The sequence below is a fragment of the Lagenorhynchus albirostris genome, chromosome 11 (genome assembly GCF_949774975.1).
Source record: "Lagenorhynchus albirostris chromosome 11, mLagAlb1.1, whole genome shotgun sequence".
In the NCBI taxonomy this organism is placed as follows: Eukaryota; Metazoa; Chordata; class Mammalia; order Artiodactyla; family Delphinidae; genus Lagenorhynchus; species Lagenorhynchus albirostris.
In genome coordinates this window covers 85,790,010-85,809,466 of record NC_083105.1, presented here as the reverse complement: position 1 = coordinate 85,809,466, position 19,457 = coordinate 85,790,010, and positions in this window count along the sequence as shown.

Here is a 19,457-nt window from a genome sequence, read left to right as displayed (position 1 = left end):
TGTGAGGTGATAGCTCATTGTAGTTTTGGCTTGCATTTCTCTAATAATTTTAGTGATGTTGAGAACCTTTCCATACACCTCTTGGCCATCTGTATGTCTTCTTTGGAGAAATGTCTATTTAGGTCTTCTGCCCATTTTTGGATTGGGTTGTTTGTTTTTCTAATATTGAGCTGCATGAGCTGTTTATATATTTTGGAGATTAATCCTTTGTCTGTTGATTCATTTACAAATATTTTCTCCCATTCTGAGGGTTGTCTTTTTGTCTTGTTTATAGTTTCCTTTGCTGTGAAAAGCTTTTAGTTTCATGAGGTCCATTTGTTTATTTTTGTTTTTACTTCCATTTCTCTAGGAGGTGGATCAAAAAAGATCTTGTGATTTATGTCAAAGAGTGTTCTGTCCATGTTTTCCTCTAAGAGTTTTATAGTGTCCGGTCTTACATTTAGGTCTTTAATCCATTTTGAGTCTATTTCTGTGTATGGTGTTAGGCAGTGTTCTAATTTCATTTTTTACATGTAGCTGTCCAGTTTTCCCAGTACCACTTATTGAAGAGACAGTCTTTTCTCTATTGTATATCCTTGTCTCCTTTGTCATAGATTAGTTGACCATAGGCGTGTGGGTTTATCTCTGGGCTTTCTATCCTGTTCCATTGATCTATATTTCTGTTTTTGTGCCAGTACCATACTGTCTTGATTACTGTATCTTTGTAGTATAGTCTGAAGTCAGGGAGCCTGATTCCTCTAGCTCTGTTTTTTTTTTTTTTTCCTCAAGTTTGCTTTGGCTATTTGGGGTCTTTTGTGTCTCCATACAAATTTTTTTTTTTTTTTAATATTTCCACCTGCTTTTTTTTTTTTTTTAAAGAAGATGTTGGGGATAGGAGCTTATTAATTAATTTATTTATTTTTGCTGTGTTGGGTCTTTGTTTCTGTGCAAGGGCTTTCTCTAGTTGTGGCAAGTGGGGGCCACTCTTCATTGCGGTGCACGGGCCTCTCACTGTCATGGCTTCTCTTGTTGCGGAGCACAGGCTCCAGATGCGCAGGCTCAATAGTTGTGGCTCACAGGCCTAGTTGCTCCACGGCATGTGGGATCCTCCCAGACCAGGGCTCAAACCCGTATCCCCTGCATTAGAAGGCAGATTCTCAACCACTACACCACCAGGGAAGCCCCTCCATACAAATTTTAAGATTTTTTGTTCTACGTCTGTAAAATATACCATTGGTAATTTGATAGGGATTGCATTGAATCTGTAGATTGCTTTGGGTAGTGTAGCCATTTTCACAATATTGGTTCTTCCAGTCCAAGAACATGGTATATCTCTCCATCTGTTTGTGTCATCTTTGATTTCGTTCATCAGTGTCTTATAGTTTTCTGAGTACAGCTCTTTTACCTCCTTATGTAGGTTTATTCCTAGGTATTTTATTCTTTTTGTTGCAATGGTGAATGGCATTGTTTCCTTAAGGTCTCTTTCTGATCTTCTGTTGTTAATGTATAGTAATGCAAGAATTTCTGTGCATTAATTTTGTATCCTGCTACTTTATCAAATTCATGAATTAGCTCTAGTAGTTTTCTGGTGACATCTTTAGGATGCTCTATGTATAGTGTTATGTCATCTGCAAACAATGACAGTTTTACTTCTTCTTTTTCAATTTGGATTCCTTTTATTTCTTTTTCTTCTCGATTGCCATGGCTAGGACTTCCAAAACCATGTTGAAGAAGAGTGGTGAGAGTGGACATCCTCGTGTTGTTCCTGATCTTAGAGGAAATGCTTTCAGGTTTCACCATTGAAAATGCTGTTTGCTGTGGGTTTGTCATATAAGGCCTTTACTATATTGAGGTAGGTTCCCTCTATGCCCACTTTCTGGAGAGTCTTTATCATAAACTGGTGTTGAATTTTGTCAAAAGCTTTTTCTGCATCTATTGAGATGATCATATGGTTTTTGTTCTTCAATTTGTTAATATGGTGTATCACATTGATTGATTTGCGTATATTGAAGAATCCTTGAATCCCTGGGATAAATCACACTAGATCATGGTATATGATCCTTTTAATATGTTGTTGGATGCTGTTTGCTAGTATTTTGTTGAGGATTTTTGCATCTGTATTTGTCAGTGATATTGGTCTGTAATTTTCTTTTTTTGTAGTATCTTTGTCTGGTTTTGGTATCAAGGTGATGGTGGCCTCATAAAATGAGTTTGGGAGTGTTCTTTCCTCTGCAATTTTTGGAAGAGCTTGAGAAGGATGGATGTTATCTCGTCTCTAAATGTTTGATAGAATTCACCTGTGAAATCATCTGGACCTGGACTTTTGTTTGCTGGAATAATTTTAATCACAGTTTCAATTTCATTACTTGTGGTTGGTCTGTTCCTATTTTCTATTTCTGCCTGGTTCTGTCTTGGAAGATTATTATACCTTTTGACGAATTTATCCATTTCTTCCAGGTCATCCATTTTATTGGCATAGAGTTGCTTGTAGTAGTCTCTTAGGATGCTTTGTATTTCTGTGGTGTCCGTTCTAAGTTCTCCTTTTACATTTCTTATTTTATTGATTTGAGTCCTCTCCCTCTTTTTCTTGATGAGTCTGGCTAAAGGTTCATCAATTTTGTTTATCTTCTCCAAGAACTGGCTTTTAGTTTTATTGATCTTTGCTATTGTTTTGTTTCTATTTCATTTATTTCTGCTCTGATATTTATGGTTTCTTTCCTTCTACTAACTTTCGGTTTTGTTTGTTCTTTCCCTAGTTCCTTTAGGTTTAAGGTTAAATTGTTTGAGTTTTTTCTTGATTCTTGAGGTAGGCTTGTAGTGCTATAAACTTCCCTCTTAGAACTGCTTTTGTTGCATCCCATAGGTTTTGGATCATCATGTTTTCATTGTCATTTGTCTCTAAGTATTTTTTGATTTCCTCTTTGATTTCTTCAGTGATCTCTTGGTTATTTAGTAATGTACTATTTAGCCTCCATGTGTTTGTGTTTTTTATGGGTTTTTTCCCTGTAATTGATTTCTGATCTCATAGTGTTGTGGTCAGAAAAGATGTTTGCTATGATTTCAATTTTCTTTAATTTACTGAGGCTTGATTTGTGACCCAAGATTTTTTCTATCCTGGAGAATGTTCCATGTGCACATGAGAAGAAAGTGGAATCTGCTGTTTTCGGATGGAATGTCCTATAAATATCAATTAAATCTATCTGGTCTATTCTGTCATTTAAAGCTTGTGATTCCTGATTAATTTTCTGTCTGGATGATCTGTCCATTAGTGTAAGTGTGGTGTTAAAGCCCCCCACTATTATTGTGTTACTGTTGATTTCCTCTTTTATAGCTGTTAGCATTTGCCTTATGTATTGAGGTGCTCCTATGTTGTGTGCATAAATATTTACAATTTTTATATGTTCTTGGATTGATCCCTTGATCATTATGTAGTGTCCCTCTTTGTGTCTTGTAATAGTCTTTATTTTAAAGTCTATTTCATCTGATATGAGGATTGCTACTCCAGCTTTCTTTTGATTTTCATTTGCATGGAATATCTTTTTCCATCCCCTCACTTTCAGTCTGTATGTGTCCCTAGGTCTCAAGTGGGTCTCTCATGGACAGCGTATATATGGGTCTTGTTTTTGTGTCCATTCAGTGAGCCTGTGTCTTTTGGTTGGAACATTTAATCCATTCACATTTAAGGTAATTATCGATATGTGCGCTCCTATTACCACTTTCTTAATTCTTTTGTGTTTGGTTTTGTAGTTCCTATTCTTCTCTTGTGTTCCTCACTTAGAAGAAGTTCCTTTAGCATTTGTTGTAGAGCTGGTTTGGTGGTGTTGAACTCTGTTAGCTTTTGCTTGTCTGTAAAGCTTTCAATTTCTCCGTCAAATCTGAATGAGATCCTTGCCATGCAGAGTAATCTTGGTTGTAGGTTCTTCCATTTCATCGTTTAAAATATATTGTGCCACTCTCTTCTGGCTTGTAGAGTTTCTGCTGAGAAATCAGCTGTTAACCTTATGGGAGCTTCCTTGTATGTTATTTGTCATTTTTCCTTTGTTGCTTTTAACAATTTTTCTTTGTCTTTAATTTTTGTCAATTTGATTACTATGTGTCTCTGTGTGTATCTCCATGGGTTAATCCTGCCTGGAACTCTCTGTATTTCCTGGACATGGTGGCTATTTCCTTTCCCATGTTAGGCAAGTTTTTTACTATAATCTTTTCAAATATTTTCCGGGTTCTTTCTCTGTCTCTTCTCCTTCTGGGACCCCTATATTGCGAATATTTGTGTGTTTAATGTTGTCCCAGAGGTGTCTTAGGCTGTCTTCATTTCTTTTCATTCTTTTTTCTTTATGCTGTTCTGCAGCAGTGAATTCCACCATTCTGTCTTCCAGGTCACTTATCTGTTCTTCTGCCTCAGTTATTCTGCTATTGATTCCTTCTAGTGTATTTTTCACTTCAGTTATTGTATTGTTCATCTCTGTTTTTTTGTTCTTTAATTCTTCTAGGTGTTTGTTCTTTAATTCTCCTAGGTTTTTGTTAAACATTTATTGCATCTTCTAGCTCTTTGCCTCCATTCTTTTTCCAGGGTCCCAGATCATCTTCGCTATCATTATGCTGAATTCGTTTTCTGGAAGCTTGCCTATCTCCACTTCAGTAAGTTGTTTTCTGGGGTTTTATCTTCTTCCTTCATTTGGTACATAGTCCTCTGCCTTTTCATTTTGTCTGTCTTTCTGTGAATGTGGTTTTCTTTCCACAAGCTGCAGGATTGTAGTGCCTCTTGTTTCTGCTGTCTGCCCTCTGGTGGATGAGGCTATCTAAGAGGCTTGAACAAGTTTCCTGATAGGAGGGACTGGTGGTGAGTAGAGCTGGGTGTTGCTCTGGTGGGCAGAGCTCAGTAAAACTTTAATCCACTTGTCTGTTGATGGTGGAGCTTAGCTCCCTCCCTGTTAGTTGTTTGGCCTGAGGCAATGGAGCTCTGGAGGCTACAGGCTCTTTGGTGGGGCTAATGGAGTGCTCATGGCAAGGAGTTCTTCCTGGAACTTCTGCTGCCAGTGTCCTTGACCCCGCAGTAAGCCACAGCCACCCCCTACCTCTGCAGTAGACCCTCCAACACTAACAGGTAGGCCTGGTTCAGTCTCCTATGGGGTCATTGCTCCTTCCCCTGCTTCCCGATGTGCACACTACTTTGTGTGTGCCCTCCAAGAGTGGAGTCTCTGTTTCTCTCAGTCCTGTCAAAGTCCTGCGATCAAATCCCACTAGCCTTCAAAGTCTGATTCTGTGGGAATTCCTCCTCCCTTACTGGACCCCCAAGTTGGGAAGCCTGATGTTTGCCTCAGAACCTTAACTCCAGTGGGTGGACTTCTGTGGTATAATTGTTTTCCAGTTTGTGAATCACCTACCCAGAAGTTATGGGATTTGATTTTATTGTGATTGAGCCCCTCCTATCATCTCATTGTGGCTTCTCCATTGTCTTTGGATGTGGGGTATATTTTTTGGTGAGTTCCAGAGTCTTCCTTTCAATGACTGTTCAACAGTTAGTTGTGATTCCGGTGCTCTCGCAAGAGAGAGTGAGCCCACGTCCTTCTACTCTGCCACCTTGAATCAACCTCCTCCTCCTCATATTTCAAATATTTCTTCTGGAAATGTTTAGTGATGTGCCTTTTTCCCAGTAATTTAACATAAAGTGTGGGAATCCTATACATTTGCTAACATGAATTTTTTTTAGGTCAGATGTTTTCTCCTGTTACATCTTTGATTGCGACCAAAAGCTCTTGCTTTTTCTTAAGGTGCATTACTTATACTCACAAATTTTTATTCTTTATTGTCCAAGTCTGTCACTTTCTAGTACTTTTTTTAACATCTTTATTTTTTCGCTCTAAGCTATAAGATAATTTGTAAATCTTTACAGCAAATGACTGATTACATTTTCTTCTTCATCATTTCTGTATTTTACTACCTCTTGTTGTTTCATATTTGTTTCCTGGAAGTGTTTCCTATTTATATCCATTTATAGTCCATCTTATTGACTTTTATTTTAGATTTTGTCTCTTAACAGTGAAATAACATTATAATGGCCATATCTTAAATTTTATTGAATGTGCCAATTTGTTTTCCAAAACTTTTTTTCTGATTTTCAAAATAAGCCTATTTTTAGAGATTTCTTTTTAGGGTTTGTTACTTCATTGTTTACAATACCTTTTCCAAAAGCTATATATATATTTTACTTTGATTTTACTCAAATGAGGCAAGATATTTCCAGACTTAATATTTACTAATGAACGTGACTGTGGGTTACCTGAAGCTGAGACATAATCAATTTTCTCCTGTTATTTTTCATAGCTGGGATTCAAGTTGCACAGCACCGAAATTTCTCTAATTTTTGCAGGCATTAGTATATTATTTAATAACCATTGGAGCATATGAAATGCTACACCACTTAGTTGGCACTGCTTTGGGTCTCTTTTTAATCTCTACTTGACCTAATGCACTTTACTCCTAAAAACTATCCCTCTCAATCTCAAAGCAAGCGTATTGTTAATTTGCTGCTCTCTTGGCTTTTGTAATTTGCTAAATCTGAGTGGATGTAGATAGCTGGGATTGAAGAAACAAGGACAGGAACAGTCTTCAGGCATGTCCCAAAAGCAGCACCTTATGAACAGACTTCAGTTGGCATAGGCTGTGTGTCTCTGAGTTAATGAAAAATACAACATGTCTTAAACCATTTTTTTTTCAGGCAATATCCACTCAAAGATGAAACATGGAAAAGCTTTTTCCAAATCAAACTTCATCTGCCTTACACTTGGTGGAATTTCTCCAAGATTCTGGCATATGTTTATCTTTCTTTCTTTGGTATTAATATTCGTGAGTTTTCTTTTTTCTATTGTCTCTTTTCTCTATAGCTTTTTTTAAAGTTGGAACTTGTGAGGATCTGCATGGAGGATTAAAGCTAAGGTCAATTTAAATATGTCCATGTTTTGATATTTTTAGAAAATATAGTGCCTATGAATTATGTATTTCAGCTATGTAAAATCACGTCTAATAAGAAATACATGACTATATTGTTGACAGTTTCTAAATCTGTGAACAAGTATGAACTAATGGTTTGCTAATAAACAATAGCAAAAATGATAAGAATTAATACCTTAAAATATCTCCAAATTCTGAATATAAGTTTATATTTCATAACATAATATCAATGTAATACAAAGCACTCAAATAGTATCCAAAATGGCATCAATGATTGTGACCCCAGACTCAGAGATTCAGAGCCTAGAAGGATCAAATTCTGTTGAAATGTTTCCTTGTGTGCTACCTCCTGCTGATCTATATTTGACCTTCCAGCTTTAGTGCTAGCTGGGTTTAAATTCTGCTAGGGATTTCTTAATTCTAATGCTCTGATTTCTGCTAAAGCACCTGAATGAAAGCCTTAAAACTCTCACTATCTGTTTATATCTTCCTCTGAAGGGAATGTAGGTTTGGGAGAAAGGATGAAGGGGAAAGATTGAGGAGGGAGGCTGTATCACCAGGGTGAAGAGATGACGTCACTATTACAGAAAAAAAAATCAGAGAACACAGAAGACAAAGGATGAGCGTATTGAAAGCAAACTTTGCCCATGTTAGTTTTGCTTACAGTGACCCATTACCTGACTCCTGTTAGTCCACAAATGATCTCTTATCCACTAGTCATTATTAGCTTATTGATATGTGGGGGTGGAGTGTTTGATCAGACAATGTTCAGGAGGTGGAATTTTTTCAGTTGTTGGGACTTTTTTCAGTTGTTGAGCATGGTTTTGAGGTTTTGAGATGTCTTATTTGTCACAGCTTTTGGAATAGCTTTTATTTCTCTGAACATGAGTGTACAAATTAAAAAAAAATCTCATTAAAAACCAAGCTCTACAAAGACAGGGAATTTGTATTTTTCCCTTCTGTATTCCTGGCATTTAAGAGGGTATTTGGTACATAATAGTTGCTCAATAAATATTTATTTATTGAATAAGTGGAAAAATGAATGAAGTCAGCAATCATCAAAGTGCAGTATCAAGGTTGTTGGATTATAGAAAAGTCTAAACTTATGGTTACCAGAGGGGAAAGATAGGGGGAGGGATAAATTGGGAATTTGGGATTAACATATACACACTACTGTATATAAAATAGATAAACAACAAGGACCTACTGTATAGGACAGGGAACTATTTTCATTATCTTGTAATAACCTATAATGGAAGAGAATCTGGAAAAGAATATCTTGAATATTCACTTTATTGTACACCTGAAACGTTGTAAATCAACTATACTTCAATAAAAAACAAAAACAAAAGTCTCCCCTTGTCAAAAAAAATGTTGTCTAATATAATGAATAGAGCCCTGAATGAGACATCACAATTGGATTCTCCTTCCTGTCATGGGACTAAATTTCTGTGCAACCTTTCTCCCATCTAAGTTTTCTCTTTTGTAATCTGAGTGATGAGAGAGTTTCTAATGAAGATAATCAGCATAAACTTCTCCACAAACTCAAGTAGCAAACCACATGTGTCATATTAGCCAGAAAATATCTGCTACTTTCTTCCTATAGATCTTTTGTTAACCTCAGGGCTTATGCACTGCAAAGCAGGGAGAACATTGCTGCTCTTGCTTTGCACTGCCACGTGGTATCACATGTGACAGATGATACCAGGCCACCCAGTGATGATGCTCCCTTGGTCCATAAAGCTGACCCTTCTACTGTGGTTCTGCAGGGAGGGAGGGTAATTAACAATCACTTGAGTCAGCCTGGGCAGCTCTTAGGTTGAAACAATTAGTTCTCAACTCTTTGAATCCTAAACCCAGCTGACTCCCAGCGTGCCCAACCAGGATGAAGACATGATTTAGTACAGTATTTGCCATCTTTCTGAACCAGAACCACCTCTTTCTTCCTTTCACAGCCTTCATACCTACAGAGAGTGGGCTGCTTTCTTTTAAATTTCAGAACATAAATTGTCTGATAATCCTATCTGTTGACTATAAGACACTCCTGTGTTTGACATATCTCAATTTAAATTGTAGTGCATTTAAGTACTGCTCTCCACTCTCCTCCAGGCTGGGTCTTTTAACACAGTATTTCATCACCCCAGGGTATTGTCAGATAGTCAAGAAGGCCACCTAGAAATCCCTTGTAGTCAAAACCTGACAGTCTCTTTTATCTGGGAAGGTGGGGAGAATAACTGAGATCAACTCTGATTAGGCATTTGGGAGCAGCTGGCAGCATATTGGTACAGAGGGGATAATTATATTTTATACTCTGGCAAATATGGTAACAAACCCTTTCCTTGGGCAATGGGGCACTTTGCCAGCCTTTTAAGAAAAATATCTCCTGATGCTTCCAGAGATTCCCAAACCTACCCTTTGGAAGGAACTCGGCTTCTTTCCAAAGATAATTTACCATTTTAGAAATTAGAATAGGAATACACCCTTGTTATCCATCCCTGGGCAGTGTGAATGGAGAAAAACAAAGCATTGTTCACAGCATTGGCAAGCTATGACATGTCTGAATTTAATTTTGAGTCTCATTGTCAAAGCCAATTTGAGGAAAAATTATGAAACAGATAGACCAAACATTAACACCTTGCCCTCTACCTCATCAACTCCCTTTCCCATTCAATTTATCCTATACCCTACAATTGTAATACTCAAGCCCCCAGGAAGGACCTCACATATATATGTTCCCCTCTGTCTTTCAGTGGGTTTTCAACTAATTCCTAGTAAGGCTTTAACTAGTAACTAAGGTAGTGTTCACTGGTAAATACTACGGAAAAATTCTGTACAAGGAAGAATTTGCATTGCTGAGTCTTTTGATAGATTATGGTTTTAATGTGTTTAGGGGGAGTGTTGCCTAATATTTCAAATTGACTTGGCCACAGAAGCCCTACTATAGGGGATTGGGGAAATTTAGGGTCTCCAGCTCGATCTCACAGACTTGTCAATAGGGACTCTCTGAACATCTGGTCACAGACTGCCTGGTTTCATCAATAACATTTTCTTATACTCATTCTTCCCACAGGAAATGAAACGTGATGCTGGAAGCTCACCCATAAAGCCTACTTTGGGTGTGGGATGGGGTGGAGTTGAAAAGTTTGACACTTTAGTGATCCCCTTCCCCTCCCACTCTCTTTTTTTTAATTGAAGATTAGTTGACATACAATATAATATGTTACAGGCATACAATATAGTGACTTACAATTTTAAAGGTTATACTCCATTTATAGTTCTTATCAAATGTTGGCTATATTCCCTGTGCTGTACAATATATCCTTATAGTTTATTTTGTACATAATCGTTTGTACCTCTTAGTCCCATACCCCTATATTTTCCCTCTCCCTCTCCATCTCCCCACTAGTAACCACTAGTTTGTTCTCTATATCTGTGAGTCGTAGATTCTACATATAAGTGATATCATACAGTATTTGTGTTTGTCTGACTTATTTCACTTAGCACAATGCCCACCCAGGCCATCCATGTTGCTACAAATTGCAAAATTTCAGTCTTTTATATGGCTGAGTAGTAGTCCATTGTGTGTGGGTATATATATATATATATATATATATATATATATATATATATACACACACACACACACACACACACACACACATCTTTTTTATTCATTCATCTGTTGATGGACATTGGACATTTAGGCTGTTTCCATATCTTGGCAATTGTAAACAATGCTGCTATGGACATTTTCGTGTATGTATCTTTTAGAATTAGTGTTTTTGTTTTTTTCAGATATATACACAGGAGTGAAATTGCTGGCTCGTATGGTAGTCTTATTTTTAGTTTTTTGAGAAACCTCCATACTGTTCCACAGTGGCTGCACCAATTTACATTTCCACCAACAGTGTAGGAGGTTTCCCTTTGCTTCACATCCTTGCCAACTTTCATTATTTGTGTTCTTTTTGACAGTAGCCATTCTGGCAGGTGAGAGGTGATATATCTCATTGTGGTTTTGATTTGCATTTCCCTGATGATGAGCGATGTTGAGCATCTTTCCGTGGGCCTGTTGGCCATCTGCACTTCCTCTTTGGAAAAATGTCTATTCAGTTCTTCTGCCCATTTTTTAATTGGATTGTCTGGTTTTTTGATGTTGAATTGTATGAACTGTTTATATATTTTGGATATTAACTCCTTATTGGTCATAACATTTGCAAATATTTTCTACTCTTCAGTAGGTTGCCTTTTGTTTTGTCGATGGTTTCCTCTGAAGTGCAAAAGCTTTTAAATTTAATTGGGTCCCATTTGTTTAATTTTGCTTTTATTTCCTTTGCTTTAGGAGACAAATCCAAAAAAAATATTGCTATGGTTTATGTCAGAGTGTTCTGCCTATGTTTTCCTCTAAGTGTTTAACTGTCACTGCTTGCAGATGACATGATACTATACATAGAAAATCCTAAAGATGCCACCAGAAAATTACTAGAGCTCATCAATGAATTTGGTAAATTTGTAGGATACAAAATTAATATACAGAAATCTGTTGCACTTCTATACACTAACAAACTATCAAAAAGAGAAATTGAGGTAACAATCCCGTTTACTATTGCATCAAAAAGAATAAAATACCTAGGAATAAACCTACCTCAGGAGGTAAAATGCCTGTACTCAGAAAACTACGAGACTGATGAAAGAAATTGAAGATGAGACAAACAGATGGAAAGACATACCATATTCTTGGATTGGAAGAATTAATATTGTTAGAATGACCATACTACCCAAGGCAATCTACAGATTCAATGCAATCCCTATCAAAATACCGATGGCATTTTTTACTGGAACTGGAGCAAATAATTTTAAAATTTGTATGGAAACACAAAAGACCCTAAACTGTCAAAACATTCTTGAGAAAGAAGAACAGAGCTGGAGGAATCATGCTCCCTTGCTTCAGACTATATTAAAAAGCTAATCAAAACAGTATGGTACTGGCACAAAAGCAGACACATAGATCAATGAAACAGAATAGAGATCCCAGGAATAAACCCACACACTTCTGGTTAATTAATCTATGACAAAAGAGACAAGAATATACAATGGATAAAAGACAGTCTCTTCAATTAGTGGTGCTGGGAAAACTGGACAGCTATATGTAAAAGAATGAAATTAGAACGTTCTCTAAGACAATATACAAAAATAAACTCAAAATGGTTTAAAGACCTGAATGTAAGACCTCCCCCATTCTTCTAGAGGATCTACTCTGTCTCATCACATTAGTTTCCACAACACCATAGAGGTAGCGAGTAGAATGAAGAATTGGGAGCTTCTTCAGAAACGTTATTTCACTAAAGCAAAATATTATTATCTACATTTTCCTGTTTTTCTTTACTAATACACATGCTTTCTTTCACTGCCTTAACCAGTATCCATTATAAAATTAAAATTATAAGCATATCCAGTTGAAACTTACATAGTCAATGCTGTGTCAATTTTTCAGACCATCAGTAGAGAGCCTCCAAGGGGTGGTAAGTCTTTTATGACAGCCAGACTATGGTAACAATTGCCAGAATAGCCTAGAAATGCTATTAAATGAAAGTACTTTGAGCAGCTCTTCAAATGTAGGATGTGTGTGTGTTGGGGGCGGAGGAGTACTTTTAAATATGGTATTGCATTTTAAGAGACATTCCCACCGTTAGTAGAGATGACAAAATTTACAGAGAATGAAAGCAATGGATCCAATTTTAAGTATGATCACCCACATAATTCAAGTTCTAAATGTGTGAGTTGTCAGTTTTGAAATCATTTGCTTTACAGTCAGGTTAGATGTAAGAGCTGGGGGGGAAAAGAGGAGATGACACTAACCTGAGCTGTAACCTGATTGTACAATGTTCCATTCTTATTTCCACTTAAACTTGTGGGATATTGGTGTAGGCTGTATTTGAAATCTGTATCTCCAGTACGCACCAAAGCCCTGATTTATTTTTATTAATAATATAGAACACTTTTCTTTTTTTGGAGGGGTGAAATAATTGCATAGACTTTCTTCAATTACATTGTACCATATGTTGTAAGATAAGTTATATGAGCATATGTATTTCACTATGAACATGAGCACATCAAGAAGAGAACACAGGATATTTGGACACTTTCACTGTATGCCATCTCTTCTCCAACCTCATCAAAACCCCTGAAATCTCAGGAAATTTGGATGCTAATCACCTGTGAATCTTCTCACATAAAATTTCCAGTAGTTCCTGAAGTTAATACGACCAAAAATGCCAATAGAACAGACTTTGCTATATTACAGAACATCTGGTTCTGATCCTGGCAAGAGAAAATGAAAAGTAATGGAAACCAGTATTTTGCCAGAATATGTTTTTTTCAAGGTTCTTTTTTAGAAATGGGCAGAGATTCAATGGGCATCAATTCCAGGAATTGCTGGTTCCCTCCCCATTTTCGTTTCTATAGCTCTTTCAATTATGCACACACCCAGATTTATATGCAGCCATATCTTCTTTTATTTGTAGAGCAAATCTTCAATTCACTAGAAATTTCTGATCTATAACGTGGTACACTTGCAACAGAGTCAACATGATAAACCTTTCATGAAACAGGATTGTAGCTACTAATTAGAACATGTTTTGCATTTACTATTTAAAAAACAAGTGGTGGGTGTTCACGATATGTCAGTGACACTGACCTCTTTTATTATATTCATATTTCTCAAAGCTTATAAATCCACAATAGATCTTATATTTCACAGAAACAATACTGTTCTAAAGACAAAATATGTTATGATGTTTGCTGTTAAAAAAGGAATTTTTTTAAATGCTACATTTAAACACAGAAAAATAATAGTGTAAATATATATATATACTCACATATATGTATCCACATGTAACAAATATAATTTAATTTCATATAGAAGAAAACATCACTCTCTTTTGGATCTTTTAATGAAAAGGAATAAATTTGTCCATGGATTTAATATTATAGGAACACTTATCAATAAGCTACATTCCTAGAAAAGTATGAAGAGGTGTAACAAGGCATAATAAAGTGTTTGTCTAGGGATGCTTTACATTTCATTTTATTTGAAATTAAAGCCAAAGAACAGTCAGATGTTTATGACTCTGCTGGAAAAAGGAGAACATTTTCATTTTCCCATCTCTCTGTATCCCCGCCTGCCCTGTAATCAAAGTAAATTTCTTGTGAAAAGTGGAATTTTAGATACCTTGGACAGGGAAAGAGAACTCAGTGAAAACAAAGGGATGATATGAAAGAAATCCGATAGGACATATGGGGGGAACAGGGATGGAGAGAAGGCAGGAATTCAGAAAATTAGAACTAAGTACTTTAAAGCAACCTATGGCATTATGAATGTTTTATTGTTAAACTAAAAAACATATTTCTATCACATTTATATAATTTCATTGTTTTGTGGTTCACATTACTGAAGGTTCTGATAGAGAGATTCAATCTTAATAAATTCAAAAAGCATTTCTCTTTAGTATTTCTATTCAACTTCTAGTTTTAGAAGAAAAGATCTGTAAAATATTAGGAAAATAAACAATTGGGGGTCTTTCCAAGTTTTCTCACAGTATTGACATAAATCTGTGAAATATGCCCTCCTCTGTGTCTTTCAGCTTCCTATTAGTAACATGGATCTATAACCCATGGTGCTGCCTTCTTCCCAAAGCTTGTGTTTGTTCAAGGACAAACACAATCCTATTTTTCTCATATCAGCAAATTCCCTAGGATTGAAGAAAAATTTGCACTAAATCCTTCAAAACATTAAATCCTGTGTAACCAAAATTAAACTTACATAAAATATTTTTCAAAGTTTTCAGCACTCCCTGTTATCCTTCCATATGTTCAGTGTTTGTTTTTCGTGCTGAACAAATAAAAAGGGGAAACTAGTGTTAAGAGAAGGATATTCGAGTTACTTTAGTGAAGTACTGCCTATCTATCAAAGCCGTTCCCAGTTTTGGTGCAAAACTGGATGCAAATTTTAATTAACCTAATTAATTTGTGTATTCAGTGAAAAATGTGTGCACCCCAAAGGTTTAGGCAGGCCATGACCTCTCAGGTAACTACATGTTTTGATATGTGTCCAAACCCCAAATAAAATTTTGAAACCATTTGGGAAGGTCTCGAGTGAATGTTCTTGATATTTAAAATATGCTCTGCCTTACCATATGTTTGTAGAATTCTGAATATTGGCCAGTTTCTCTTTGCGAACAGTTGCAGTGCTAGGACTGACTTTTAGAAATTCCTCACTACAGTAGAGTGTCTCAAGGATCTTGTGAGTTTTGTGCGTATGAACTGTATGAATTTTTAAGTTTGGAAGGGGGGCAGTGGGGCTGGTTGAAATTCGAGGAGTAGGAGGCAAAATAGGTTGCAAAGAAGGACGTTGTACCCTTTGGAAATGGTGGCAGAATACGTGATGGGCAGCAGCACAGGTCTCTTTCCTTTGTGAGCAGTTTGGCCAGGTCTTGTGTCTCTGGACCACTGGCATGTAGCTGAAAGCAAAGTGCTGTGAGTCCCATGTGGTCAGGAGGAGAGCGCTGTGGACAGAGGCCACACGCTCCGTGTCTTAAGGAGAGTTGAGGGCACTATCCATGGAGAAATAGAATGAGAGCTTTCAGAACCAATGGACTGGTTTTCATTCCAAGTCTGTCTTTCTAACTGGTGGTTCTGGGTAAGCTGCTTAACCTCTCAGGGCTTTGGGTTCCCCATCTGTAAAACGGGAGTCATGGAATTTGTCTATACAGGGTTATACTAAGGATGAATTCTCTCCAAGTAAATGTACTAGTACCTAGCAGTCTTTCAATCAAGACTCTTCTCCCTCAGCCTGTTCTCCCTCCATGATCTTACCCATGCTTGAGGTTTAAACTGAGATATTTGCTGATAATCCCCAAATCTATGATGCAACTGTTTAGTGTTTCAGACTCATAAAGCCAGGCCCCCCCTTCTCTCTCAATTGAGCTAACACAATAGTTCTCTAAACAGTCTCCCTGCCTGATGCCCTCAAATGCATCCTCCACGCATTTGGCAAAATGACCCTAAAATGCAAACCTAACAGGTCTTTCCCTTTTGAAAAGCACTCAATCATGCCTCATCATCTATGCAAGGTCTGCAATCTATGGTCCAAGGGCCACACACACACACACACACACACACAAAGAGTGTGCAACAGGCTAATTGTGGTCTGTAAAGTCTAAAATATTTACTCTCTGGACCTTGACAGAAAACATTTGCCAAGCAGGATACGCTTCAGGTCCTGACTCACACACAGCTCTCTCGGGTCTTCTCTTGCCCCTCCTTACCTTCAGCCATACTGACCACGTGTATGTTGTTTAGTCATAGAGAATCTATAATTCCATGCCCCTGTGTGTGGCACAGCCTGTGATCTCTGTCACAAATGCCTTTTCTCTTATCTTCAGCTGGCTAACACCTACTCATTCATTAATTTTCACATCAGCTCTCTCCTCCTCCAGGAAGCCTTCTTTGAATACCTGCCTCAGGCATGCTGACCAAACAGAGTTCATTGTCCTTTCTTCTGTACTCCCATCATCGCTTATGAATATCCCTCATATTATAACTCACATTATATTATTTTTCTCATATGGGTCATACTTTCCAGCTTCTTTGTGTGCCTGATAATATTTGATTAGATGCCAGACATTGTAAATTTAGCCTTGTTAGATATGGATATTTTCGTATGGCTTTGCTCTGAGACACATTTAAGTTACTTGAAAAGAGTTTGACTCCTTGGGGTCATGGTTTTAAGCTTTGTTAAACTGGAAAAGAGCAGCCTTTAGTCTAGCGCTAATTTGGGCCCACTACTGAGTGATGCTCTGTGAGCTATGAGGTTTTCCACTCTGGCTGGTGGGAAAACAAATTATCCTCAGCTCTAAGTGAGCACCAAGTATTATTTCTTCAATTCATTCAGATGGTTCTTCACTTGGCCTTGGTTAGTTCCCTCGGCAACTGTGCTCTCAGTACCCTATGGAAGATTAGAGGGGTCTCCAAGGCTTGGGCCTCCAAGGCTCTCTGTGCAGTGCTCTTTTCTCCTGCAGTCTACCATCTACCATGAGAACTCCAGCTGCTTGATCTCCTAGAACTCTCAGCTCCAACTCCTCAACTCAAAGAATCCACTGAGCTCTGACTGGGTTCGTCCTCCTGGCATGGTGGCCTGGAAACTCTCTGCAGACAGTAAGCTGGGGCTGTCTTAAGGCTCACCTAATTAATTTCTCATCTCTCAGTAATCACTTCCTTTGTTGCCTGATGTTCACTGTCTTAAGAATCATTGATTTATAGACTTTGTCCTTTTTTAAGTTGTTTCAGCAGGAGGCTAAATTCTGTTACTTCATCTGGATCAGAAGCGGAAATACCACATTATTTTACCACTATTAACTTATGACTGTATTTCCCCTTGCTAAACTGCGAGGTCCTTAATAGCAGGGCTTTCATTTCTAGCACCTAGTACCATGTTGTATTTTACACATAGTACTTTCTCAACAGGTTTTTTTAAACAAATGTTCAGGGAAAAAGAAAAGTATGAAAGAGACAGAATTAAATGGATCTTCCGTCTTCTGCAGGGTTCCCCTGGACACCGTTATTGCTAGAGCTCTCTTCAAACACACGGCTGAACTCTCTGCAATACTAATCTTAAAGCAAGTCTGCTTACAAAGCCACTTCAAAAATGGTACTCAATACATAAATGGTACTCAGTACATGTACTATTTATCACTATTCATCAGAGGCCATAAGAAACATGGTATTAGAATACAAAAATCAAACAATATTGCTTGACTTAGTCTGATATTAGTAAGTACTAAAGCTCCCTGAATTACAGAGTTTCTTTCATTGATAATGGTTTGAACTTCTCTGGTTATACTTCCGTGTTGTGGGAAGACAATTATAGGATGTTTAGCTAAAGAAATGTTTCAGTAATTGCTTTCATTAAACATTTCATGTAGATTATTATATCAGACATTATTACCTGACAATCTGACAAACCTGCACTCTTTAGTGGAAGAAAATGATATTGGATTGACAATTAATAACATTAAATGCCTAGTTTTACAAAAAGCTGTTGCTAGTGAAGATAGCTTAGAATACTATTATGGATTGAATTACGTCCCCTCAAAACTTATACATTGGCGTTCTAACCCCCAGTATCTCATAATGTGACCTTATTTGGAAATAGGGTCACTGCAGATGTAATTAGTTAAGATGAAGTCATACTGGAGTAGGGTGGGCCCCTAATCTGATATAACTGATGTCCTTTTTTTTTTTTTTTTTGTGGTACGCAGGCCTCTCACTGTTGTGGCCTCTCCCGTTGCAGAACACAGGCTCCGGACGCGCAGGCTCAGCGGCCATGGCTCACAGGCCCAGCCTCTCCGTGGCATGTGGGATCTTCCCAGACCAGGGCACGAACCCGTGTCCCCTGCATCGGCAGGCAGACTCCCAACAACTGCGCCACCAGGGAAGCCCCTGATGTCCTTTTAAATAAGGGAAATTTAGATACACATAGGGAGAACTTCAGCTGAAAGTGAAGGCAGAGATGGGGGCGATGCTTTTACGAGCCGAGGAATGTCAAAGATTTATAGAAAATCACCAGAAGATAGGCAAGAGGCAGGCAACGGATTCTCTACACAGCCCTCAGAGGGAATCAATTCTGCTAACAACTTGATGTTGGACTTCTAGCCTCTAGAATCGTGAGACAATACATTTCTGTTGTTTACACTACACCACTCAGTTTGTGGTACTTTATTATGTTGAACCTAGAAAACAAACACAAAGTTTGAGTGAGGATGTACATCTATTATCTAGTTGTCCTTAAACATAAGGATAAGAAGTTGGAAATTAACATCTCTTGCACATCTCTGGTAATATTATCTCATTTAAATATCACATTTCTATAACATAGGTCTTCTCATCCTTAATATACACATGATTGAATTCATACTCAGGTGAAATAACCTGTCCAAACTGTAAAATCAGAATTCTAAACCCTAGTTTATCTGATCCAAAGCCCATATGTTTTTCTTTTATATCACAATACCCAGGATACATCAAATATGGAAGAAGCAGGAAACGTGAGTGTAGAATTTAGCTGATGAGCAATCTTAATTCCCCTTTGCCATGTAAGGTTAAAAATTCACAGGTTCTAGGGATTAGGACGTACACGTCTTTTGTGGGGGCAGATTATTCTGCCTACCACAGGGTCTAAGGCAGGTTATATGGGGCTTGTAATAAGCCCATATAAAAGAATCATAGCAGAATTCTTCAGAGTTTTGAAATGAAGCCATTTCATCTTTGTCAGATATTTTTTCTCCTTTGGGGAAATAGCTAATTGTTTGACTTGCTAGTGAACTTTGATGGAGACTGACTCTTTAACGATGGAATATCAGGTGAAAATGTGTTGGAAGACAGTTCTCCATGGGTCTTTCATGTTTCTGCACATCTCATTTTCAGGTCTGTGTGATGTGTCCCTTCAGTACAAAGTTTGGGCAGTTTTGCTA